Genomic DNA, 27,783 nt, shown 5'->3' with positions numbered 1-27,783 from the left:
CTTTGACAGCGTTTTCCATGGGATACTTTCTCCTGGGGTATTATCCCCATATGCTCCAGTCAACCATTGCTTACACATTCACCTAAACATCTGTGTAAATTGTTCATCAGTTAAACCAAAGGTGCATCTTTGAAAAATTGGCTTAAAAGCTATAATTCCAATATCCCATGTACTCTTGGAAAGCTACAAGAGTGCATCAATAAAAAGCACAAAAACTAGAAAACTCACATTTCATTCATTTCTGAGGTAAGTCCTAACTTCACATGACCACCTTAGATGAAATAATTTTATTTAAGAAAAAGAGATAGCCCAGTTTAGCTGAGTGAGAAAATTATCTGTATACAAACTTGAATCAAGAATATTTTTAAAAAATGCTTAATATGTTTTTCTTCTAAGAATTTATTCCTCATTTTTTTGTATAACAAAACATACTCCTGAAAAAAAATATCTAAAATGTATCTACCTAAAATTATCTAAAATATTAATTCATTCAATTAATATTTCTAATGATGCCTCAAATGAAATTCAGTCTTTTATAATTGATCAATATTTATGCCAATTTTTTAAATGCTTAAATGGCACTCACAAAATTTTAACACCAACATACAAATAGAAAATAATACAAATAAGATGACAATTAGTTTCCATAATGATTTGCCTTTCTCAGATGAACATATGGATTGGACGTGGTTTCCCATTGTATCTAAATCAAAAACTGTCCTGAAATACAATGGTAAGAGGATTATGGAACCGAATGTTAACGCAGAACTACGTTGTTCACAAACATAAAAAGTGACCAGACTGGAAATAATAGTTGTATTGGAATAGGTCAGCCAAGTGCAAGACTTCTAGTCCTCAGAAAAAAACAAATACAACACTTCAGGATCTCTACTAATGTGTTTGCTCACACATGTGGAATGTGTACGAAGAGATTTATGAGGAAAGAAGGAAGGAGGGAGGGAGGGAGGGGAGGGAGGGAGGGAGGGAGGAAGGAAGGGGCAAGGAAGGAAGAAGTGCGATGATTAAACAGCTGGACAGAGCTACCCAGATTCTATTTCTTCTTTGACCGCAGAGGCCAGCTGGGTGACCTTGGGCCTGTTACCCTCTGTGAGATCCCAAAGAGCGGCCAGCCAAATTAATTGCCAGTCACATCAGACATTGATGGCATTGCCATGCAAACTAGCCAAACGCAATGCAAACAAGAGGATCCTGTACAACAACTAGCACCTTGAATGGATTTCAAAGCACATAGAATGCTAGTGCAATTGATACATATAGTAATAAAAAGTTATCCAGACAATGAGATGGGCAGCATATAAATGTAATATGTAAGTATAAAAAACGCCTACAGTTCCCAAAACACGTAGGGACTTATTTTATCCTTGAGCTAAAAAGAAATATGGATATTGACGATACATCCAATAAGGAAAAAACAGGGACATTCTTGTAGATACACTGACTCCCTTTCACTAAAATATCAAAATGGCTTCTCAACAAGAAACTGGGCACTGCACTAAACTTCAGAAATAATTGCCGCCACCACCACCACAGTACATATTATCTCTGAATCTCAAGTTTCCTACCAATGTCATTTCTAGCTAGAAAATGGCATTATACATGTTAGAAATAAATCTACCTGATGGATTACTAATATAATCAAATTGCTCTTAATGCTGTACTTAGGGGAAGTGTTATATGTAAAAAATCCTACTGCAGGGATTCCTTCCCCTATATAACTCCCATGTCTCCCTCCTTGGACATTCTCCTTACTCCTTGAGACCATACTGATCCTGCCTCTCTTATGATCCTGTAGAAACTGTGCAAAAATGAAATATAATATCCAAAAGAAACAGCTGGATGCAACCAACCAACACGACCCAATTTGCATGCATTCCATCAATTTAATGAATTCAATGTAACTGAGTGTTTCAGTTAACCCAGGTGGTGTCAACACAGTCAGCTACCATTCTTCACTAATATCTTTGCAGAATCAAATAATAGTTTAAAAGACTGGAGTATAGGGCTACATAGGATCAAGGTCTCGGGGTTCAGGGTTTCCATTCTGAACATTAGGGGAAACTGAGACAACCTGGGGGCTAGTATCACCATCACAAGGAATATTCCTCCTTAACACGGAATTATTCCTATGCATATATGTTCTACAAGCAGTACTTATATTTATCTATATAAAAATGTTAAACATGTTTGGCTCATTCCCTGCTGAGGGTGAGCCATTCACTAAGCACTACATTTATTCTCATGCATCCAAAAATTATTTATCATTTTTATAACATTGAGTAACTAGCCTTTAATTCAACGTTCACGTAAAACATTATCTAATTCAAGTCTATTCCTTTTTATCATATATTTTCCCAAAACCAACTAATGTAAAATCAACTTCATCATATTCATGCATTTTCAGTGACCAAATGGATAACAACAGTCTGGTTTGCATACCTCCTACTTAGCTTAAAGCTGTGATGCACTTCCTAAATATTGCTGATTGTTACCTCCATATGAGCAGACATGCGCTTAAATCACAAATTTGGACAAACGGATCTTTTTCTCACATACTTTCCAGTCACCATTCTTATTAATCATTAAGACTGCACTCTTTTGTCACATTCCAACAAATAGATTCATTTATGTTCCATAGTAGAATATATTTTTCCATACTGGGTTGCTTTAATTTATAACATTACACGATTTCTCCCCAAACCAATTCCTTTCATTATCACCCTTTTACTGCAGTGTTAACACATACTTACCAATTTTTATATATACCTACAACAATCTAGATATCAAGTCATGGTTTCTGAAATATAATAATTCATAATTATAACTAGAACTTAATTTCATCAATTCTGTCCCACGGGATCAGACTATCATCTTCATTCAGTTTTATTATATCCATCCTTTTCTCTTGGGTCCAAAAACACAACATATTCATTTTTTTAATTATTAAATTTTATTGATGAATTCATGCTTTTCACTATCTTCACATTCCAAGTTGCAATTTTTCATATGCCGTGGCGTTCACCAGATGGGTTTAAGAATATTGACCTCTGTCATCCATCATGGCTTTGGTCAATGGAGGCTTTCACATGACAACAGTTATAAAATAGAGAAGACTAGATTGCCAGGCTAATTTTATCTACACTACTGCAGCTTTCCGTGCTAACAGCAATAACAGTACCAGAAAGTTTTGCTTCAGTGTTATCCTAAACATATCATGTTTATTGTATGCAAACTAATATCTCTAATCTAGAGACTATCTTGCAAGTCATGATACTGTTGGCATAATTTAAGATTGTAAACCTTTCTAATGAACTACTGATAATTCATGATGCTTTGCACTATTCTGCTTGATACAAATGGTAACATATGCTGCTCCATTTCACTTTGTAAATCATCACTTGCCTCTCTTTCCTCCATAATAATACCTATAATCTTCCACCAACCTGACAATCTTGCCTTTGTTGTAGCGGAAAAGTACAAAATTTCTGTGCTATAAAAACAATCAATCCAACATTTTAAAGAGGAAGATACATACTTTCATCTTTTTAGGACAATCTTAAAATGCCCAAGTTCCTATTCCAATATGAAGATTAACTTCCAATTTGTAGCTTCCTTTCTCCAAACCAAACCTTAAGTAGCAGATTTGTAAAGTGGCTGGATTCCAATAATAGATGTTTGCACATAAATCAAAGCAACTCTTACAGAAAATACCTTGACCCAGCCTCAGAAAACACCTCTCTCATCTTTCCAGGAACACCCCCCCGCCCTTCCTGGATGTAGACACTTCCTGTACTTAAGAAAAGGAAAAAAGGCAAAATAGGCAAGGAACTTTTTCATAACTTGTTTGTTCTTTATTCACATTTCTTAGAAGTTGATAGCAAACTCATTTTACAGTAATTTGTTTTAATAAAGGATTCTTTTAAAAGAGAGTCAACTCAAGAAGGTCTGATAATCTGCCAAAACCATTCTGATGACATCAATTAAACTCCAGTATCGACAAAGCAAAAACATAGTTTTAAAATTCCTTTTCCATACCCTTATAGATATGCAACTTTCAGTAGCAAAAAGCTACAACTATATAGACTCCCTTCATCTAAAGACCAAGAGAAGTTTCCCAAAAGGGACATACAGTTCTAATCCAGTTCCAACAATTTGATCAATTTTGAATTACTGATTCAATCTGATCTAACAATTAACTTGAAAATAAATGAGATTCAGATTTACTTTAAGATTTGATTGAATTTTCAGTGAAATGTGAAATTTTGTTCCATGCACGTTTGGCTCAATGTTCACAACTTTTCTGGATAATTCAAGCAGCAGAAAGCTTTAGGATTATTCTGTCTTTATTCTGAACCGTAATCAAGTTTTAATTATGAATCCTTTGACTATTCCCTAATTTTAAAAAAATACTGTATAGGTGGCTAAACAGAATATAATATCAGGGGTGGGCTTCAAACAGTTTAACAACTGGTTCTCTGCCCAGTTGCTGGGTGGGCGTGGCCATGGTGGGCATAGGCTAGTTGGCCTCCTGCATCATCCTGGTTATGAAAACGTCATTTTTGCCCTCCCAGGGCTCTGGAGGCTCTCTGGAGAATTTCCAGAACTTCCAGGAAGCCCGTTTTTCATTCTCCCTGAGCCTCCATGCAGGCCCTGCGCTTACCTGTGATTCAAAATGGCTGCATGGGGACTCCTGGGAGTGGCCAGTCAGGAGTGGGATTTGCCAGTTCATTGAACTGGCCATAAAATTAATAACCGGTTCATGTGAACCGGTGCAAACCGGTAGCAGCCCACCCCTGAGTAATATATATAAAAGCTTCTGGGTGAACATAAACACATACAAACACACTGCTCCCAAAAATTCTATTTTCTTGTTAAATACTAATGAAAGGGGGAGGGGAAGAATCATGCTGTAAGCCCCACCATTATTATACAAGTTTCTATGGATGCCCATGGATTGAATTTTAAAAAATGAACAGAAAGGAGTAAAGACAATCCTTACTTAATGACCACAATTGGGATTAAAGATGTTGTCATTAGGTGTTTTGGCCACTAAGCAGGAAAATCATATGACTGCATCAATCATATATCCCTTCCCACTCAATCATTAATCAAGACATTGAAGTCATTAGGTGAAAAATCACGTGACTAAGACTTTCGATTTTATTTCTGCATTAACTGTGCTTGGTGCAAGCTGGTTGGGAAGCACACAAATGGAAATCACATGACTGTATGATGCTGAAACTGCAGCAGCCATAAATGCACACTGGTTAACAGCATCTGAATGGTAATCCCATTGGAATACTGCAAGAGTCATAAACGTGAGGGCTGCTTGCAAAGATGTTTTGTTTCTTTACAACAAAATAACTTCAAATAGTCATTAAAGAAGGCAGTCAGTAAGCAAAGTCTACCTGGATTTGGCTGAGAAGCTAAACAGGATTGGGCCTAGTTGGTATTTGAGATGGAGTCTACTTCATCAGGACTCAGATCACAATTCTTGTTTTGAAGAAGAGGCACCAACAAAACCTGTGGAATGCCTGCCTCAGGAAACACAAAGTAAAAATAACCTGAAGCTGATCAAACTCAGATACCACCTGAACAGTTGAAGCAATCTGATGATGATTATGTTAGCCTTTCCAGCCCCTGCACCAGGTTGATTAAAGGCAGCTGGCTGCAGCCTGATTTAAAAGCAATCCTGACACGATTCCTTATTGGAATCTGCCATCTGATTGCTGGCTCTTGACATTTATGTGGATTCTTTTTGTGAAACTCTAACCTCTGAACTGGCTAATAACTAAGACAGACCTGGCTCTTGGAACTCTGGACTGAATTTTGACTATTCCTCAATGTTCCTGTTAAAAGCAAAACGATTCAGGCCAGCTTTATTAAAGATTCTGTTTTGTAAGCTGCTAATTTGCATATGACCATCTATGATTGTATAATTGAAACCAAAAGCAGGACACTACCATTGAACCCCAACTAGAAAGAAGGAAAGGCAAACCAGTTACTTTAATCCAAAAAGTCCCCTATTTAGGTTTGTCCTTCAACTGAAGTCACTAGGAGTCAAGTTCAATTTAGAGGAGACATTGCTATTTATTAGCATAATCCAATGAAAAAGCTAACTTTCAGACTTCCTATCATTTTGAATAACAACTCATGGTACAATTAAGACTTAAATTCATGTTAGTGTTTTAGCAATGGCGTTAATTTTAATAAAGAGCATGGCACCATTTGCAAGCTTGTTTTTTGTGTGTGTGTGTGTGTGTGTGTGTGTGTGTGTGTGTTTTCTTTTTCAGGTATCTTTATCTAAAACAGCATTCTCCAATCTGGAGCCCTCCATCAACTTCTTGGCCATGCTGTCTGATCATTTTGGGAGTTTCAAATCCAATATCTCTAGTAGGCTATGGGTTGGTTTTCTTCCTTGATTCTCTATGAATTGATTTATCCCGAACTGTTTTCCTACCCTTTCTTTTATTGGTGGGAAAAGTCACATTCCCTAAATGATGTGTATTGCACTCTAAAAGCTGAATAGGGATTTCTAACTATCAAGAAAACATTACTATACTTAATTATCAGTGCAAAAAGAAAAAAAACAGCTAATTATGCTGGACTATCAGCAAGCCACACAGTGAAAGGAACTCTCAATAATTTACAATTCTTTCTGCAGGCACTGCAAGATTTTTTTGTTTGATTGGCCTAATCATCAAAATTAACTAGTCTAGGAAGATGATAGATTATCAGACAGAATGAGCAGTGATACAGCCCGTATGTATCTGTACAAGTACGTATTACATTGGAAATTAGGCAGTTTATTCAAGCCAGGCTCCAAACTTTCTCTGTTTTCTTATCTTTGCAATAAGTCCTCTTCTTATTTAAGTCAAATTTCCCTGAGGTTTCCAAAGACCCTACTTTGAAATCTCTTCTTTCTTCAGAAGAGATGAATCTAACTGGCTTTGAATCTCCCTTCTAAAATTATTATAGTTTCAAATGTGCTGCAAAAGAAAGCCCAGAAGACGCTTCTAAAACTCTTGCAAAATTGAAGTCAAGCTATTTATAATCTTTTACTTATTTTGCACACTAAAAATATAATATAAAATGCTTCCATAGTTTCAACCACTGCCTGGATACAACTTTTTTGACAGCAGGGGCTACATCACACTTTATTTTTGCATTGCTATGAAATTTCAATCAATATATAGATATATACTGCTGACAGACTCATGTAAGAAGTTAAGAACCTTTTTAGATGATAAACACTGATTAGAGCAATGGTCAGCAACCAGTGGGCCACTGGTGGTCCGTGAGAAAATTTTGGTGATCCGCAGAGAAATGTCCCCCCAAAGCACACACACACCCCCAGCAATTAATCCAGGCTGCATGGGAACACAAGGCTGTGCCACCCACATGGCCCGCCCACCCTTCGGCCGAACGCAAACCTGCAAAAAGCAGCGCAGCCATCGCCGGACAGGACAAGGTAATGATGCTGTTGCAGCAAGAGAGATCTGGCGGAACAGGCAGGCTGAAGCAGCGATGGCGATAGCCTGAAGGTGCAGGAGTGCCCTGCTACTTGCATTTGCGTGGCACTCCCACACTTTCCAGCTTGCCTCTCCTGGTCTGGGCTCTTCCTCGATGGCCGCGGGCTGTAGGGACGGCCCGGGCAGGAAAAGTACCAGCTGGTAGCTGTGGGAGGGGGTGAAGTGAGCAAGTCTGCACTTCAGAGTCCAGAATGGGCATCATCAGTCAGTTTTCTTGTCCCTCTTGGTGCTCTGCTCTGCTGCCCCCCCTGCCCCACGACCCCAGCCATCACTGCCTGGGGAAGGCACAGGAAAAGTGAGTATAAACATAGCTTTTGCTGGGGCGAAAGAGTTGAGATCGAGGAAGGCACAGGCAAGAGAAGAAACAGGCTGCCCCCTTTGAAAAGCGCCACTTTCTGTTGCCTATGCCTTCCCCAATCTCCGCTCTTTCACCTCAGCAAGAGCTATGCTTCTGCTCGCTTTCTTTTCCTGTGCCTTCCCAAGGGCTGGGGCTGTGGGGAGCGGCAGCAGAGATGTCAGGGCCGCTCTCCCGCCTTAGCAAGCCAGGCCTGGAGGAACGTGAAGAATTGTGGGCCAGCGCCAGATAAATGTGTGTTGGAAATGCGACAGCCTGCCCTTTGGCCTCTACAAAGGGAAGGACCCTTGTCTACTTGGAAGTGGCGGGAGAAACCTGGAGCTTAGCCTCAGGAAGTCCTCTTGTGTGGAGGTGTTGCCTGGTTATTAGGAGCCCGTCTTCCTCGGCACTTCCAGCCCAGCTCTCCTTCTCTCCCCCAACTCCAGGCACATGGCAAAGGAGGGAGAGGTTTCCTCTGACATGGGGGAGATATGAAATGACAGGAGACCAGATTGGGGGGGTCTGCTTTTTTTCTGTTTGAGGGAGAGCTGGTTCCTCCCCTTCCAGATCTTCCCAGCCTCGAAGTACCATGTGGCTTCTTTTGAATCCCAGCAGTATTAAATCCTCCCTCTTTCCCCCCAAAGGATGAGAGAGCCCGTCCTTTCCCTTCGCTCTGCCCCACAGTTGTGATTAAGCATTTACGGTTTTGTTATAATTAAATAAGCATTTTTATATTTAAAAATATTTATAAATTTATTTATATATTTTTATATTAAAAATTTTATAATAAATATATTATCTTTTTAAAAAATTTGTATTATTGGTCCTCAGGATTTAAAAGTATGAGTTTGGTGGTCCCTGAGGTGCAGAAGGTTGGCGACTCCTGGATTAGAGCAATGGCCCCCAATCTTTTGGTGACCAGTGACCGATTCAATGGAGAATGGTTTTCTGCAGACCAAAAGGAACATGGTTTCACGTGCTGCCTGTATTCCACGGATGGGGCTTTGCTTGTTTGCGCAGCCCAGTTTCTGACATGATGTAAGCCAGGGTCAGTCCAAGGGTTGGGGACCCTTGGATTAGAGCAGGGGTGTCAAACTTATGTAGTTATGGTGGCATCACGTGACTTTTCCCTCTTCACTAAACCAGGTGTGGCCATAGTCAGCCCTGGATTAGAGTATTCAAAGATCTGATGACAAGATTTATCATACTCCAGCAAGAAAATATGCATTTCTATCTTCAACAGCTTATGATCTTTTATGACTATTTATATATTCCTTATAAAATAACCAGATATTGGGTATTGTCTTACCTGAACACCTGGTTCTCCTTGTAGGCTAGACAGGTCAGGAATGGGAGTTGCTCTTGTCCTAACTGCTTGGACTGAGTCTGTCTAAAAGGCTTATTAGCGTAACTCTGCCCACTCTGAGTAGCTCCTCCCAGCTTTCTGCTGGCGTCATCATGTCAGACAAGACTGCCTCTGAGAAAAACAAAAATCACAAGACACCGTTATCAGTTCCCCCCTCCCACTGGCCCACTGAAAGGACCAGTTCCATCAGGGTGGGACTGACCTGTCTAGCCTATAAGGAGAACCAGGTGTTCAGGTAAGACAACACCCATTCTCCCTTGTAAGGCTGCAACAGATCAGGAATGGGACATACCAAAGCTGGATTGTCCTCTGGAGGGATTAAGACTGGTCCTGCTTTCCGTGCTCCACGACAACTCTTTGCGGGATTCTTCTGCCAAACACCGCATCCACTGAAGCAAAGGCATCCAGATGGTAGTGGCGAATGAAAGGAGATGGAGATGATCAAGTAGCTGCCTTGCAGACTTCTTCATCTGAAGCTTGTGTTGCCCAGGCCGCAGTTGTTGCAGCGCTGCAAGTAGAATAAGCCGTAATGCCTCTTCATACTGGGAGGGCCCGAATCAAGTACACCCCGGATATACATGCTTTAATCCACCTGTTGACGGTGGATGGAGTCACTTTTCTCCCAACATGGAAAGTTGGAAAGAACAAAAAAGTGACTCTGTCCTGCAGAATTCAGATGTCTGTTTAATATAGACCTTCAGAGCCCTACGCACATCTAATGTGCCAAGCCTTCTCCTAGTCATGGACTGGATGGGGACAAAAATCAGGAAGCACCAGCTCTTGAGACCTGTGGAACAAGGTGTTGACCTTGGGGATAAATGCTGGGTCTAACTTCAAAACCATTCGGTGAGGGTGAAACATACAGAGATCAGGGTGAACTGAGAGGGCGACCAACTCAGATACTCTTCTGGCTGAAGTGATTGCCACCAAGAAGGCTACTTTCAAGGGGTGCAGACTAGCCTACTTTAGAGGCTCAAACGGAGCCTTAGTAAGGGACTGCAGAACCCTAGACAAATCCCACATAGCGTACCTGTGCACCACCAGAAGGCAAAGATTGGTCGCCCCTCTGAGAAACCTATGGACTGTAGGATGCTGTGTCAAAGACTCCAATTTACCACAAGTCAATACCGAAGAAATCGCCGCCACCTGACGGCGAAGGGTATTGGGAGAAAGGCCTCTATCCAACCCAGCCTGTAGAAATTCCAAAACATTTGCCACAGAGGCCTGTAAGGGTTGAATGTTTGATTTGGAGCACCAACTAGAAAAGGCTTGCCAGGTCGCATCATAGATATGGATGGTCGAGGTCTCCTGGAGGCCTGAATGGTCCTGATTACTTCATTGAAGAGATGGGCGTGTTTTAGCATGCTCCACTCAATCACCAAACTGTTAGTTGTAGCCACTGGGGTTCTGGATGACTCAGGGACCCTGGAGGAGAGAGACATCCTCTTTAGGAATCCACCAAGGATAGGCTACGGAAAGACCCATTAAATCAGCAAACCAAGGATGCCGAGGCCAATAGGGTGCCACTAATACAATTTCAGCTTTCTCTAGCAAATTTTTTTGCATCACAGCCGCCAGCAATGGCAAAGGAGGGAAGACGTATAACAAACCTGGCAGCCACTTACTGCGTAAAGCGTTGGTCCCTTCCGCCCCAGGGGTGGCAAATCTCGTAAAGAATCTGGGTAATTGAGCATTGAGAGGAGTAGCAAACAATTCTACTACTGGAAGCCCAAATCTCTGAGTAATTTGTAAAAAGAGCAAAGGGTGTAGACTCCATTCCGTGTGGTCAATGGTGGCTTTGCTGAGCCAGTCCACCTGCACATTATCTGAGCCAGAGATATGCTCTGCCCAGATGGACAGAAGGTGATGCTCTGCCCATCTGCCCAAAGCCTCTGCTTCTGCCATAAGGGATTTGGACCTAGTGCCCCCGTCTGTTAATATGGGCTTTTGTGGCTACATTGTCAGTCATGACAAGGACATGAGTGCCAGAAATATGTTGAATAAATTTCCTGAGGGCTAAACAGATCTCCCTTAGCTCCAACCAATTTATGTTATGTACTTGTTCCTCAGCAGACCATAAGCCTTGGGCTATGTGAGAAGCCAGGTGAGCTCCCCAACCTGATAAGGAGGCATCAGTGATGAGGATAAGTCTGTCTTCCACCTTGAAGGACTGTCCCTTGGAAATGGCTCTGGAGAGCCACCAATGAAAGGAAAGCAGCACTTGCTTGGTCACCTTCACCTTTATTAAGGAGTGACTCTTATCGGCCCTCTGGTGAGGCAGTAGAAACCACTGAAGGGCCCTGGCATGAAGCCTGGCCCAGGGAACAATACCAATGCAAGAAGTCATCTTACCCCAAAGTTGAGAGAGATGAGCTAAAGGGGTAGAACTCTTCCTTTGTATACTTTTAGCCAACCCCTGCAGGCTGTCTTCCCTTTCCTGTGAAAGGAAAACCTGACCAACTCCTATGTCATTGATGGCCCCCAAATGAAGCAGACGAGTTGAAGGAGTGAATTGGCTCTTTTTAATATTAATAGAGAAACCAAGATCCTGCAGAGCCAAGATGGTGACCTGCTGAGCCCTTTGAAAAGAAGACAGAATCAAAAGATTGTCTAACATTGTAGCCACACCGGGAAGGAACGAAGATGCGCTGCTAAGGGAGCCAAAACCTTGGTGAAAACTCTGGGAGCTGAAGATAACCCAAAGGGGAGAGCCCTATATTGGAAATGCTGCCTCTGATAACAAAACCTAAGGAACTTCCTATGGGAATGACAGATAAGAATATGTAAATAAGCTTCCGTCAAGTCAATGGAAGTGAAGAAGCCCCCCTGCCTAACGCTCTCCAGAATTTAAAACGCCTGTAAACGATGAACTTATTGAGCCTTTTTAAATCAAGAATTGTTCTCCACCCCACCCCACCCCACGGCTTTGGGGATAACAAATATTCTGGAGTAAAACTCCATCCCCTGTTGGTCCACCGGGACCCTTTGGATGGCTGTGAGTTCCAGCAGGTGCTGGATAGCTGACTCCATGAGCCTCCTTCTCCCTGAATCCCTAGTAATCGGGCAGGAGATGAAAAACCTCAGAGGAGTGGAGTAGAACTCAAGTGAAAGACCCGATCTTACAGTGCTTAACACCCAGGTGTCAGAAGTTATCTCTCCCCATTTGTCAGCAAACCAAGCTAATCGACCTCCAATAGGGAAAGACTGGGTAATGCTAGCATTGGCAACGATACAGGTGACTTCCTCCTCCTCGAAAGGGCTGTTTTGGTGAGAACTGTTGTCTGCCCTTGCCTGAATGATCTGGAGGAGGCTCAGGACGTTGGTAAGGGGCTTTGGCTGGACACTGGAAGCTGGAACTAGATTCACCCCTGAATGAAGGGTGCTTAAATTATGGAGCAGGCCGATGTTCTGCTCTCTTGAAAAGGGATGGAAGCACCTTTCTCTTATCTTTGGTTTTGACCAGGAACGGTTCCAAGGCATCTCCAAAGAGCTTGTCTCCTTGAATAGGAGTTGAAGCCAGCTTCCACTTCCTTCTCCCATCAGCCTGCCAGTTACACAACCTGCACATGCGTCTGGCTGCCACTGAAGAAGCAATAGCTTTGGTGGCAAACCTTGCCCATGAAGGGTGGCCTCCGCAGTGAACTCAGTTGCAGCCACAAAATTATTGAGGTCCTGATGGGCTCGGATATCTGCCGTCGGAATCCTCACCTGCAACTGCTTCAACCATTTCAGCAACGTCCTGGTGAATAATGAGGCTGCTATAGATGCTTTGACTGCCAAGGCGGTTGCCTGGTGAGATCTCTGGAGCGACTGCTCGATCCGCTTTTCCTCCGTTTTGAGGACAACTTCTGGATTGGGAGGGGCTGATGAGGTGGAGGCCAAAGCTGCCACAGGTGCATCAACTGAGGGCACTTGAAGGGTCTTGGTGAGTTCAGGACCTACATTGAAAAACCTGCGGTCTGAAGACAAAGGATTGGGCCCTGAGGCAGGTGACTCTAGCTGTTTCTGAACGACCTTCAGAAAGAGCCTGCGGGATGGCACCCTCCTTCCTCACCACTGGTTCATTAAAGAGGACATCCGACTCCCTGGGAAGCTGAGTAGCTGCTTCCTCATCATCTGCATCTCTCAGGTTGGCTGTGTTTTTCACTTTGAACAGCCTGTGAACACTGGAATCTCAGGGAAGGGCCCTCATCTTCCGACATGTCCCTCTTATCTAGTTCCCCAACCAGGGAATGTTCAGTCGCTACTGCAGGAGCAGGCTGAAGCCAAAGCAGAAATCGATTCCTGAAGTAAGGAACCCCTTTCTGAAAGAAGAGCCTCTCAAACCCGGGACCGTCTCTCTGAAACCTCAGAAGCTGCTGAAGAATGCCGGGCAAACCTCTGCATACCTTCAGAGGTGCCTTTCCTGATGGCCTTATCAATCAAGAGCTGAAGTTTGACTGGGACATCTGGTTCAGAAGGCTCAGCTAAGGCCAGCTGCAGTAGGGGTAAAGGAGGCTTCCACCCCAGGTCTACTGCACACACATTCCTGCCAAGGTACAACTCTGAATCCTCCTTGAGGATCACCATGATGCCTTCCCTCCTCTGGGGGATGAGGGGAGGCCTCCCTTCCAGCTGCATCCGGGGACGAAGTCTGGACCATGGCCCTAGTGGAAGGTCCAGGTTCTTGATCCTGAAGGTCCGCCTCACTGAGATGCGAAGCAGAAGTTCTCTTTCTGGAGATCTGCCAGTAGAGGCCTTTCGTACCTTGGCAATATGCTTCTCTAAGGCCTGACAGCACCTGGAAGCATCCTTCTCCGCTGCTTTAGAGGTCTTTTTTGCTGGCTGCTTTCCCTTGTTACTTGAAGCAGCAGGAGCTGCCTTGTGAGATCTAGCTGCTCTGGAGGCTCTGCTGTCTCTAGGGGCATCCGCCATCTTGAAAGCAGAAAGGCCTTCTGTGGACTAGAAGTCCTATGCAAGGAGGAGAACACACGAAGGGATTTCTATAAGAACTTCAGGGGATATCTTCTTTCTAATCCCCTACCTCCAACAACCACTCTTCTTCAGCTCTATACAATCTTCAGTAGGATGTTTAACACTTCCTACTGGGACTCATAACCTCAGGGGCCTAATACTGTTATTAAATATAGACCAGGCCTGGCATGAAGCCTGGAGGCCCTGGTCTACTTTGGGATAGGGACCAATTCCCCCATCAGAATTAAGAACAATGTAAAATATGCCTACCCTTCGGTGTCTTCTGGCCCAGCAACAACGAGAGACCAATGGCCTAGTGTTGGCACAGGTGCAGGAGTGCCTATGGAGGAGCAGGCTGAGCCTCTTCAAAATGGCTGCCTCTGGCCTAGGAAGTCTTCAAAATGGTCACCCTGGGCCACGAGGACCTCCAAAATGGCCACCTTAGGCCACAAGGCTTTCTGCTTCACTGAGGTGCCCTAAAGTGGGATCCTCGGCCTTTTGCTGCTCCCTGGAAGGCAGGGGCATCTCCTGAGATGACCGCTCGAACCGCAGCTTTCCTCTTTGCCGCAGAGGCTCCGAAATGGCCCCACAGCTCAGGATAACTTGGGCCAAAACTGCCCACCCCAAAAAATGGTCACCCGGTGTCCGCGGCCTCTTCACCGCGGAGGACTGAAAATGGCCCTGCGGCCCTCTGCAGGCTGCCGGAGCAATTGTCAGCTGTTGTGCAGCTCTGAAAAACAGCTGAGAAGCGGAGCTGTGTGTCTTTGAATTTCAAGGCTTTTCTTTTCTTTAAACCAAGTAAGGCTGCCTATGGGGAAAAAAAAAAGGCAGGAGAGACAATGACTTGCGTCCGTCCTGGCTGAAGACTGAGTCAAAAGCTGGGAGAAGCTACCCAGAATGGGTGGAGCTAGGTTAATAAGTCTTTTAGACAGACTCAGTCCAAGGAGCTATTCCCATTCCTGACCTGTTGCAGCTTTACAAGGGAGAAATACATATTAAAGGGTGTGTAGAGCTGACTATATTTTGAAAACTTGACTACATCATATGTTTCATACAGAAGTCAAAATAGATGCCAAGGGAGCTTCCCTATTTACAAACTGTCCGTCACTCTACGAGTGATGACTGAGACTGCCCTGCCTTACAGCCCTGCGAGCTCCCACACTTCTACTTATCTATGAGTACCATTTAAATTTTTAAACATTCCTTTGACGTTCCACTGACCATGAAGGTCCCTCTTGTAAATTAAAATTATGGTATATGCTTGTGCATATGCTTATGTCTATCTCATCTGTTTAATGTCAGGTAGGGAAAGAGCTGGCCTGTGTGAAGGAATACATCTGCACCTTATGGGCACTTTGATCTCCATATAAGTTACTTAGCTCTAGAAACATTGGCACATATCTCTTACAGGAGGAAGACAGAGAATTGAGGTAAATGTTAAGATTAAAATGAAACCTTGATCTCACAGTAGAAGTAAATTGAAGGCAATTGTATCTTGTTTCAGGCCTCTCTACCAACCGTAATTGGGGATCAGAGAGTGAAGTTTTCCCACAGTGGATTATCATGTTTGACCTTTTTTCCATGTTTTTTTTTCCAAAACTCTCCTCAATGTTGTTAAAGCTGCCTCCAAAGAGCACCGTCTTTGTGCTGATTGCTGTATAAATTAAGTGAAGTGAAGGCAAAATAACTGCTACACTTGACCCAAAAGCAAATGGTTTCTTTCCATTCCACCTACCTACCATCTTTCTGATTGTCTCCCACAGGGATGTGCAAAGTTAGGTAAATGAACAGAGATCAAATTTTGCATTGATGGTAGGAGACAATTCAACTGGGAAAAGGCTATGGGATTAGTTTCAACCATGGAAGGTCAAATTAAGCCCAACAAAGGTTACTATAGTAAAAAATGCTTAACAAAGCTATTTAAAAAAAAGAAAGAAAGAAAAAGTGCATGCTTGAATTGAATAAAAAGCCAGGTCCATAGAAGTACAATTGTTAATACAAATGTTTCTTGGTGAAAGGTAAATAAAGGGGTCAAAACATTAAGTTAAGGATAAAGCAACATTGAAAATATTTTTTTTAAAAAACTTAGACCCTGTTATCTATATTTCCCTGCCAATTAAAACCCACTGATTCTGGTTTTTCCAGAGCTTTTATTTAAAAGAATTAAATCTTAAGCCCAAATAGAAAATCTGGTCCTACACTTTTTTTATTCTCAGGATCTGCAACCAATGTTAATTCTATTAAAAGTAAAACACTTCTAGTGGTTTCTTCCCACTCCCCTTTGGTTGATTGGGATGCTCTACCAACCTAATGGATCACTAATATCCCCCTTATGAATGTTGAACATTGAAAAGGTTGTGTTTAACACAGCTTTCATTTCATGCTGCATTTCTAAGATAGCTAGTTCAGTTGGAAGCATGGGGAGATCTTTGAAAAGAAACAATTAAAAATAAAAAGGATACTGGTTATTGCACTTCTTATATATTGCAATAGAAATATTATAAAATATGACAATATAAATATGACTTTCAGATTTCATATGTTGAAGTCCCAGCAGGAGTCTCTTTTATGTCTTTGCAAAAGACTTTCTAGAAAGCTATACATTCTAGAACTTTTAAAAGCTAGGACATTTTCTTCCTTTAAAAATGAGAATCTTGTCAAAATAAAAATGTGCTCAGTAGCCTGACAAGAAAGATGAAAAACAGCTTAGCATTATAATATTTTCAACAATCAACCTCAGCTATTGTTGAATTAGATGTGTACATGGGTTCGGGACAAAGAGTCTGTCCTTTTAAAAAAACTCAAAATAATCCCCCCCCGCCTGCCCAGTTTTGAATATTTTTATCCACATTGTTCTATCTCCCTTTCCCCGTTCCCAGTCATTTAGTGCTATTTTGCCTCCTGCTTTGCTCTGTGATTACAGTAAATCAGGGTTCATATAATAAGTCATACAATCCATGCTTTGCAGTCAATCAAATTTCCATTACTTAATGGCCTGGTTAAAACAGGGCTGTATGTTCTTATTTCACCATTTTGTTTAGAACAGTCCTTAAAGCATTGCCAAAATGGGCTATGTCTCACATACTGTAAAGCATCCTCTTTGGATGGGAGAGCACATTACTACTAAAATGGATTTTAATGTAATATGATGAAAGTAGAAGCTAACCTTTTGAGTTGACAATATTATGAAATATTAGAGCACCAAGGACTCCGAATCTTTTTCAGTTCTTGAAAAAAGAAATCTTTTCACGGGCAAATAGAATAAGATCTCTGATTTAGTGAAAATTAAGGTATTTTTTTTAAAGTCTAAAAATCTCTATCTTGGCTTTGTATCTTTCCATGTCAATAGAGCAGTACATTCTAGTTGATATATTTCAGTTTCTTCTCTGATTCCTAATTTAGGACACAGCAGTAACTTTCATTTGAAAAAAAATCCACATCCTAGTTTTGATTCTGATAACATTAGAGTTGACCTAAGCCCCACTTCATGATGATGATGATGATATGATATTATCCATTCAGTCATGTCCAACTCTTGGCAATTCTATAAGCCAGATTTCTTCATATCTTCCAATCCTCAACTTCATATTAAATACATACTCTAACTCTGTGTTTCTCAAACGCAGTAACTTTAAGATGTGGGAATTTTTTAAGCCTGAGAGAGTGGCCGTATTATAAATACTGTAAAACTTCCATTTTGCAAGCATGGACATATATCCTGGAAGGCATGGAAAAAAGAAGGATTTGCTTCCAGCTCAGACAAACTGAATTTCTTTAGGTATACTGATACTATTTTTGAGAGTCAACACATTAAATGGTTTGCTGAGATGCAGCTGAAGAGAAGCATCAGGACAAGAGCAATGTCTGTATGACTCACACCTACATACAGAAGTGCCCACTAAGCTCCACTGTGCTGCTGTTTATAATTAAAATGTTTGAGGTTCTGGGCAGTGAAATGTTTCAGAGGGGTGGGAAGGAAAGGTGAGCTATTTCATTCATATAGTATAAAATCACAGCTTGTGGGCATAATGTAGACAAACTTTCAAACATGTACTCAAATACAAGACAGCAGCTTAAAAACCCTGCCCTGCCCAGGAACTCAATGCTTGACTTGTGTATCTTAAGCAGCAGAGGACAAGGAATGGGTTGTTTTGATTTTCAAACGATACAACATTGAAAAGTTTAAGAAAGGTGGGGACAAATTCCAGGGAAGACTTCGCATACCTAAGAGCTGAAAGGCACTTTTTGAAAATGCAGACTTACCTTAATGGTTTGATTTATGGATACATGCAAACTTTATAATGATCTCATTTCTAATTGTGACATTCAATATGTCTTGGGCCAAGAGCACAAACTGTACAAGAACTTCCTAAAGGACAAGTTTTTTTTAAAAAAAAAGCATATCAGAAGACTAAGACAGGTTTGCCATAATCACTGACCAGAAATAGAAATCCAGACATACACCTTTTCACTGATAATCTACATGTTTCTGTATCTGACAGGGAACTGGCCTGAAAGGGTGAGCTTTATTCTTATGACTATTCCACTGCCACGAAGGTACAGAATTCTCATTTTGACCATACATTCAGCAACTCTATTCAGAACACCCACATCTCAAATCTCATTCCTCAATTGAACAGTATTTATAGCAGTTACGTACAGCTCTTGACAAAACTGTAACATTTTAAAATAGCATCCACTTTTCTTCACAGACTCCTGTTCTGCTTCTTCATGGTTCCCATAAAATCACTGGCGCTTTTGTTTCATTTTGTTATTTTTGTTCATATGCTTTATCTCATAACATTTCCATCATAAGAATTTGATTTAGTACCAGGATAAATTTCTAACGTGAATGTAGTAATAATTCCTATTTGAGAAGAAATTAAGAACTACCATGAGCACTTAATCACTCACTTAAGTGATCAGATTAATTGAAAAATGTAGCTGAAGACACTAGGGAATGACTGATAGCTCTTGCCTCCAAGAATTACTCTCCACTTCTGCTTAGGCAAGTATAATTTGTCAAAATCATAAATCACTTTAGGGATGCAAAAATTATCAAAAGTATAAACCAAGTACCAAGATTCTCAGATTTTGCATTCTTATAAGAAGTTTCCAATAGGAGCATACTATATATTTATACTATCTTACCATGGATCCAAATCAAACAGGTTTATAATGTAGCAGAAGAGGAGTCCTATTTTCTTCATGTCTCAATCGCTGAATTCCCTCATGCATCTGAAAACTCTCCTTATCTTTCTGAAGATGTAAAAACTTTATACAAAAATAAATTTTGGTAGCTGTTCATATTTATGTTACGGAATAGGAGAACAGCTGTTGGGCTTCATTTTCAAAACCATATTCACATTATTGTTAGAAGTTTTCCTTTTAAACAAAGTTCTGAAATTGATAAATACTGTTGCTAGATGTGATTTTTTTTAAAAAAAAACTTTCACTTTTACTTTTATGTTTTCATTACAATAAAAACAAAAAAATTACAGATTAGGGTTAAAAATTGATTCATACAACTGCAGTCAAAGGACGGAAAACTAACCCATCTACACCTATTTAAACTCTGAACAGGTTAATGACAGTCTAATCTTTATATCAGAGATGACTGTTCTGAACATACGTTCACATAGTGCTAACAAACAGGAATATTCCCTCAGGGTAAAGCTAACTGGGCCAGCTGTACCATGCAAACATAACCAATGGGAGCTGGAATGATGAGTGAGAACTCATCAAATATCCACTTCGACAATCTCCTAATTTTGACTGATGGAGACTGATGGAACAGATCCACACTACTAAGAATACCCTCTCTAGACTGGCAGAGATAGCCTCTGAGATATGTCGGACATCATCCAAGTTGTCCTAATTGACCAGCATTCAATCAAAGAGCTCCTCACTTTTTAAGAGCAGGATCTTATTATCAGTATGATCTCAGAGCTTCTGTATGACGTGATAAAATTTGAGGACCTGATTCTGTTGCTAGGTTTATCAGTTGGAAGTGTGAAAATGCAATTAAATTCTTTTAATATGGATCACCATTGTCAAATTATAAGGATCCCAAGCTCTGATCAAAATATTTGCCACAGAAAACTGCAGGACGTGGGTAGTTCCCAGAAGAGGGAAAGAAACATCCTATCTGATATAATTGATTATTATTTTTGACTTTGCTTTAGAACAGGCAAATTTATTTATTTTTCCAAGGGACTGAGTAAGATGAAATGACAGAAGACAAATTAGTTTAACTTCAACAGCAAAATATTATGCGCCACTGAATATGGAGTAATCCTTATAATGAGGCAGGGTGAGAAATCCTTTTCAATTTAGAAGCTGCATTTGGATTTTGTGCTTTGTCTATCCAGGAGATAATGAGGACATCATCAGTGGGTTGGACTAAATAGTTTGGAGCTTTAAGTTTCTTAAAATCTTTTTTTTTCCTTTTTGTAAGAGACAGGGACCAAACCTGAAGAAGTTATAGTACTCATTTGGCCTTTTAAATCCCTGTAAAATTGGGGGGATCAACCTAATGTTGGGGAAATCCACCATGTTGCTTGCTTTAAAATATTTTTCAAACCTCAAAAAAAAAAAAGGGGGGGAAAGCCTTCCCAATTTTCACTTACCCATTCTTGAGAGTTTTCAGGGTCCCAAATTGGACCTGTGGGTTGCCCAGTCTTGTTTAAATTTTTGCCAGAGAATTATTATTGCAGCATTTTAACATGACTGCATCTGTCAGGAACATTCACCCACCATAATAAAATTGTGAAGGGATTTTCATCTTTATAAAAAAGTGCAAGTCAGATTTCACACTACTACAACATTTGAATATTTTTATATAGTAGTTCATTTTCTATTTCAGGAACTCTAGGCACTATGTATAGTAATTTCTTCTCTAAATTTATTCTCACAATAATGGGAGGTGGGTTGAGTAGAGTTGTGGCTGTATTCAGACAGTTCATTTAGCCAAGGTTAGCTCAGTCTAATGAGATGCTAGTACAAAGGAGATCTGAGCAGTTTTCAAAAGAATAGGCAGAGATGGACCTGGCTGTGTGAGTTTGAGCCTTTCCCTAAATATTAGACCTATAAGTTGGATTGGAAAAAAGATGCACTTCAATATTGTTGCCAAGAAAAATACATGGACTTGACCATGAAATCATTAGAAATCAAGATAGAGTTGACCTTATTAGATGACAGTTTGAAATATGGTGCGAACTTTACTGGATGGTGGTTCAGCATGCAGTGTGAATAAAGAAAGTAAATGACCCTGCAGACTTTAGTGGCTTAGTATGGATGTGAATTTGACTCTTCCTGAAGTACCAAGCATTTGAACTACAAATAAATTGGACTAGCTGAAAGTAACATTCTGAATGTATCTAGGATTTTGAGTTTTGGTATAGGTAAAGTAAGGATATAGACAAGAAATTTGGAATTAAAACTATTATTCTATCTTTAATTCCTAACTGTCCTTACAGATCTATTGTATATTTATAAAACTAGTGAATGACTCACTGAGAAAGTTAGCACCATAGCTTTATAATAAGCATGATAAGATCCATGTCTCAAGAAACCATGACTCATTCAACAAATGTTAAGACCAGGCCAGTTTCTATGTTGATCTATCTCAGCAAGGCAATAAAAGGGATAGTGAAAACTCAATTCTGGAATTTCATAAACAGCAAGGATTTCTTGGTTTGTTTGTTTTTTACAACTTCCAATTACAATTAAGAAGCACAAGCGCTGAGGTAAATCTGGTAGGCAAAAGATAAAAAGAGGGCTAAACTAATCTTGGGTATTCTGATTGCCAGAGCAGCCATACAGATATACTGGACTAGATCTTCTGTCATCCGTAGCTAACATAGTTGAGCTTTTCTTAAAGATTGTTGCAGAAGTAGCTGATTAAAGAAGACTTCCCTAGCTCAATGCCTCCAAATGCACTACAGAATTCCAAATTAATGGAGCCTCTGGCTGAGAATTATAGTTTACACATTCAATTTGAAATATCTGGAGCACATCTGTCTGAGGACGGCTGATTTAGGGATTTGCTATATGATTTTACTATGCTTCTAAAGCTAGTAAACTCTCATAAACTCTCATAGTATACATGTAAACCTGTAGACTTCTTGGCACTAGGGCTCAGAATAGTTTGCACTAGTTTTTTTCAGGATGTGTTTCAATTTCCCAGTTTTAGCAAATACACATGGTATTCTCTGAAGGTCTCCTGTCCAAGTACTAAGTTAAATGTTGAGAGACAGTAACTCTACTTTTAAAGTGCAAACTCTACATGACGACCCTGTGATTATTTGTTCCACGTTTGGGATCAGATACTACTAATGAAAGGCAGTTGTATGTAAGGTTGCTGCCATAATTTCCTCAGAGACCCTTAGCTGCTGTCTCCAGATGCAAGAATATCTTTAAAAACAATGAAGAAAAGATTGAAATAAAACTTGGATGGGAGTCTATTTCGATTCCATAAGATGAGAGAAGTAGGACTGTCTTATTTTTTTTGCCTCAGGTAACAAAATGCATTAGATCATTCCTGATTGGTAGATTTTACACATACACTGTTTAAAATAATATGCTCAATTTAAAAATATTAGTGAAAATAATGTTAGCAGTAGAAATGAGTTACAGCAACGAAACTTTTTTTTTTTTTGAATAAGGTTCCCCTGATTTGCTTTTCTAAAAGCAACAAGCAATATCTTTGATTAGGTGTTTTCATAGCTTTGGTATACTCCCAAAGAAGTCTCTGCCCAATTTTGCATATCTTAGTCATGGCCTTCATGTTAAAGATGATACATGACAAAACTCTTGCCTCATCTTAGTAGTTAGTGTTTAGGCTATTATGAGCCAGACTGCTGAGAGTTTCAAATTAATCAAATAAACCAGTTAGAAGACAATAAATTTGGTGCAGAATTGAAATTGTAGTCTTCTTTTTGAACCAGTGTCAATTATATAAACCGTTTGTTTAGTTTCAGTTAGGTATGGATTTGTCCTCAAACGAAACATAGCCAGGTCCAACACAAATTGAATGTAGTATCTCTTCCCAAATCAGAAATATTCCACTGAGTCACTCACTTGGCATTCTCAGCATGTTATTAAACATCCATTGCTTTATTGGTGTTTGATGGCATGATATGAGTTTATTATCTGAGCAGGTTGGCTATCTCTCAGTACTAGCTGAATTTTGTCTAGGCTTCAAAGGTGTTCAACCTGATTACCTCTTGGATAGGAGACATCTATGATGATATGCTAAAGAAAGAAAAAGCCAACAGTTTGAAAATGACTGGATAGAGATTGACTCAGCCTTCTCTAACCAACTATCCTCCAAGCGCAAACTGACATTTACAATATGCAGACAGTATCAGATTGGGAAAAATTAAGTCAACTGATTTCTGTGAAACAACTGGGAAAAATTAAGCCAACTAAATCAATTCTTCCAGCAGGTATGCAATTGAGTAATGTTAGAAGACATGTCCATCTGGGTTCAGTTCCAAGTGGGAAGAAAGACACTGGAAACATGGAGACTGCTTGGAAGGATGGTTTAATGGTGGACAGAACCATGAGGTTTTAAGGTCCTTGGCAAAAAACACATGGGTGAGAGAGGGAGATAGATTTATACTCTCTGTTGGGCTTTGAACTTCCTTCCTGTTCTTGTGGCTAGAAATGTATTATGATTGTCAGACTCCCATTGGGCCATGCAGGAGTAACTTTGTAGGTTGTCTTGAGTCCCAGGCTTGGTTGAATCTTGCTGGGTGGTGTAATGAAGGGGCTTTGGGCAATTCCTATTATGGTTTAATGGCTTGGATCTGAGTGAGGGCTAATCCTATCACCCTGGAGTTAAAGGCCTTTTGTCTTGTAGATAGCATGGTCCAGTCTTTCTGGGGCTATTAACAAAGGTAGGAGCTGCTTTCCAAGAGCATGTTTCTCCTTTTCTCATCCAGGGAAGTATAATATTCTGCATTTTTAATATTTTCTAGAATATTTCATTCTTTTAGGAGAAAGGTGGGTGCTAACTTTCTACAGTAAAGTAAAACTGGATATATCCAAAAAGTTTACAATACATGTAATCCTCAATTTATGACACGCGAGACCAGAATTCCCATTGTGCCCAATTTTATGACTTTTTGCCATAGCAAAAACTATAGATATTAAGCAAATCACTGCTGACAATAAGTGAATCAGTTGTTAAGCAAATCCAGCTTCCCACCCACCCCCAACTTTGCTTATCAGAAGTCAGCTGGGAAGATTACAAATGACTATCAAATGATTGGAATTCTGCATTTGTCACAAACACATGCCAGTTGCCAAGCACCTAGATTTTGATTACATGATTGCAGGGATGCTATGACAGTTGTAAGTGCAAGGAGTGGTCATAAATCACGTTTTTAGAACTGTTGTGACTTTGACTGGTCACTAAATGAAGTTGAAAATTACCTAGTTTGTTTTGGCTGATGTGATTTATTTGTGCAGCAAAGAACTTGCTTTGAACTAATGATTATTGAGGGCTCTCAAAGCATGTGTGGGTATATTTTATTCCCAGCCAAAGAGAACAACTTTTGGAAAGTTAAGAAATATCCCAAATGTTACTGGGTAGTAACATCCATCTAACTACGATTAATTTGTTCTAGGGTGCCCTTGAAGGAGAACATATTTTTCCCCCTTCTTTCAAAATACTTGTTAATGTAGGAATATTAGAAATTCCCTCAAGACCTTGCTAACTAAACAGAACAGAAAAACAGAAGGCATTGTTTTCATTAGTCCAATGATTTTTTTAATATACTGAATCTGACACTTTGCAACCCACAATTATTTTCAAATGAACGCTAATGTAAAATGCCTATTGTTATGATTGGGTAAGTCAGCTGATTATCTAAACCAGACAAACTCCTGTCCATAAAAACTTGTATTATGTACATCAATCGCAAAAAGAGGGGAAAATCTTATCTGCACCAGTCCATAGACATTTCCCAGTAAAATGATTCTCTATAAAGATTTTCAACAATCTGAGGATCCTTTCAAATAAAAAAGCCTATACGTTCTTACACTAAACATGATTAGGCACAGATGAATTCATGAAATGTTGGGAGTACATATGATAATTGTAGCAAGACTTGGGGCTGGGTGAGCTTTAATTCATTGGTATGTCTTTATTTTCAAAGTGGCATTGCAATTATGTTCCCACCATGTAGGACTGTTCCCTTACTTGACTCTCTGCATATTTTGGGATTAAAATTTTCAGCTAACACCTGGAGGGTGCCAGGATGAGAAAAGTTGCTTGGAAAACCAACTTCTGATAATAAAAGTTTTGGACTACCTAATTAAAATGTCCTAAATTACTTGGAAAGCCATTTTCAGATCCAAATACTCCAACATATAAAGTAAATAATGTCCATCCCTTTGAACTCATTCAATGTTGGCCTCTCGTGATTTTCAATTCAATGTCTTCCCTAGGCCTCACAAAAATCTCTCACAATACCACACAAAAGTGTCCCAATGCAGAGAGCTTTTACAAAATGACTTGTATAGGGTCAAAAATGCTAAAGCAAACATTCCAAATGGACTATTACACTCTTGGACTCTCAGAGTATTTTTCACCCAGGAAATATGATTTATAGTTCATACAGAATAAAAATATTTAATAGAATCTTGATCAAAATCACACTACTTCGACAGGAAAATCAAAAGTAAAGAAACAGTAACAAAAATCTCACATTCAGGTTGAAGAGGGGATTACATAAACCTTTATATATATATATATTGTCCTTTTAACTTAAGAGAACTCAAATCATTCGAAAGAAGGGGGTAGAGAGAATATTGAGAGGGAGGTGAAGGACTGTAAGGATAAAAGAGAAATGGGTAAAAGAGCCAGGATAAAAAGGGAGAAAAAACCTGAAAACTGGGCAAAAAAGACCAAATGTCAGCGGCTTGAGAGAAAAGAGACTGGGAATAAATGTAATAGAAAAAAAGCAGAAAATGAATGGAGTATCTACCGACGTGGTTTTAACGAAAAATAGGAACTACAGACATCCCCTTTTCGCCTATGCAAAAGTGTTGCTCGGGCACATTGCAAAAACACACTTCTCACACACCTGCCCATGAGTTCATGGAGTAGCAAAAAGGGGTTTCCGCCGCTCTCGCTTTGCAAAGTAAAATGGGTTTCTTCAAAAAGGAGGAGGCGGAGGTGGCATGCAAGAAGCACCCGGATCCAGAGAAGTCTCCCCTTGCGATCAACAGCGCCTTTTCGCTGCGCCGCGCTCCCCTTGACTCCTTACCTGGCCCGCTGCTGCTCAGCTGGGCATCGCTTCCAACATCTTCTCTTGTCCAGACGAACAAGTAGAAGCCTCCCAACTCGCGCCAGGGCAAAGAGCGGATGAAAATGCCGCGAGCTCGCCTCCTCGGACTCTAGGGGACGCGCACGCGCGCTATCCCGCCTCTTGAGGGTGTAGCTGATCCCTTGCTTCTTGCTGCTGTTGGAACGCCAGCCCGGCCAACACGCGGACCGCGACAGCTGCATCAATTAGTCCTAAAGGGGGGAAATGTTTGCATGCGTGCTGCATATAAAAAGGTTGATTTCATTCATCCGAGCAGGCTGCAAGAACGTCTGTTAGAATAACCCGACCAGGTGCAAAAAATATATCCAAAATGATTGACAACATGCCGCATATTCTGCAAAGTTTGGATGCTAATCCAGAGGGAGGGAAATGACTAAAGGTGGAGGGCGTAACGCAAGTTTATAAATTTATGAATGGACAACCAGAATGGACACACACCGTCTGAAAATATATGAGTCCAATTAAGCTGAGAGGTAGTTGATTCAGGACGGTTCAAATAACACACATTTTTGTGCATGTAGTGCTCATAATCATTTCACATCCAAATCCTGACCTACCATTGAACTGAATGAGATGATTATCTGAACCAATAGATCTTGGGGCAATAGCTTGTTCTCCAGTTGTTTTGGTTGAGATTTTTCCCATCTCCCTAGCTAACTGCCTCCAGTGGCACTGGAAGATTATTTGACACTATTTTTTATTTATTTATTTGATTTGTCAATTGTTTACAAGATAATAAGTATAAGTGTATACATAGTTGTGAATACATGAGATGGGTACATATAAGAAAAATAAAAGAATAGAGAAACAATAGGACAGGGACGGTAGGCACGTTGGTGCGCTTATGCACGCCCCCTACAGACCTCTTAGGAAAGGGGTGAGGTCAATGGTAGACAGTCTAAGGTTAAAGTTTTTTGGGGTTTGGGGAAGAGACTACAGAGTCGGGTAGAGTATTCCAGACATTGACTACTCTATTGCTGAAGTCGTATTTCCTGCAATCAAGTTTGGTGCGGTTTACTTTGAGTTTGTATCTATTGTGTGCTCTTGTGTTGTTATGGTTGAAGCTGAAGTATTCATTGACAGGTAGGACATTGCAATGTATGATTTTATATACCATGCTTAAGTCAGACCGAAGACGGCGTAATTCAAGGTTTTCTAGTTCTAGAATTTCAAGTCTGGTGGCATAAGGTATTCTACAACGAGTAGAAGAGTGGAGAACTCTTCTTGTGAAATATTTCTGGA

The 27,783-nt window shown here is 40.4% G+C and overlaps 1 protein-coding gene across 1 annotated transcript in view; it reads right to left on the bottom strand.

The window, feature by feature from the left end:
• The window catches only part of ZNF385C (zinc finger protein 385C), a 268,137-nt gene extending 241,530 nt beyond the window's left edge, over positions 1–26,607 (bottom strand). The window contains exon 1 of the mRNA XM_026682788.2: positions 26,482–26,607. The gene's annotated coding sequence lies outside the window, so the exon portion shown is untranslated. The remainder of the gene's footprint in view (positions 1–26,481) is intronic.
• Positions 26,608–27,783: the final 1,176 nt, after the last annotated feature.

The sequence above is a fragment of the Notechis scutatus genome, chromosome Z (genome assembly GCF_049901735.1).
Source record: "Notechis scutatus isolate UNSWTSFEM ecotype Mainland chromosome Z, rNotScu1.2, whole genome shotgun sequence".
NCBI lineage: Eukaryota > Metazoa > Chordata > Lepidosauria > Squamata > Elapidae > Notechis > Notechis scutatus.
Note: the sequence above shows the minus strand (reverse complement) of the source record. Positions and strands in the feature narration are given on the sequence as shown.